This window comes from Fukomys damarensis, unplaced genomic scaffold (genome assembly GCF_012274545.1).
Source record: "Fukomys damarensis isolate Sample0158 unplaced genomic scaffold, DMR_v1.0_HiC HiC_scaffold_36, whole genome shotgun sequence".
NCBI lineage: Eukaryota > Metazoa > Chordata > Mammalia > Rodentia > Bathyergidae > Fukomys > Fukomys damarensis.
In genome coordinates this window covers 18,177,471-18,177,797 of record NW_022900948.1, presented here as the reverse complement: position 1 = coordinate 18,177,797, position 327 = coordinate 18,177,471, and the positions used below count along the sequence as shown (strand labels likewise).

General features: G+C 59.9%; 1 protein-coding gene across 1 annotated transcript in view; it reads right to left on the bottom strand.

Annotated features, from left to right (window-relative positions):
* Stx17 (syntaxin 17) overlaps positions 1 to 92 on the bottom strand; it is a 65,535-nt gene extending 65,443 nt beyond the window's left edge. Inside the window, exon 1 of the mRNA XM_010614370.2 lies at positions 29 to 92. The gene's annotated coding sequence lies outside the window, so the exon portion shown is untranslated. The remainder of the gene's footprint in view (positions 1 to 28) is intronic.
* Between the last annotated feature and the right edge of the window lie 235 nt (positions 93 to 327).

Sequence of the window (327 nt, the reverse complement as noted above, 5' to 3'; positions counted from 1 at the left end):
CCCCAGCCGCCTCTCGCGAGCCCCTTACCTCCAGCCGGGGCGCTCGAGGCCGGTTGGTGAGCACAGCGCAGGCGCGGGATCAAAGGGGCGGGATGTCGTCTGGGCGGGGCGTCTCCAGGGGCGTTAGCGGGTTGGGCTCTCCACCCCTGGAGTCCCTGAGCCCTGGCGGCCCAGGTGTGTCGTGTGCGTGCCGAATGCCAAAGCAGACACTACTCGGGACCGTGAACATCTCTCTAAAGAGTGGTCTTGATTTACATTATGGGGTTGTAACCCTAAAACCACGAAGGAAAAGAAGCACAAGTAGTTTTTAGGTCTCTGTGTGTTTTA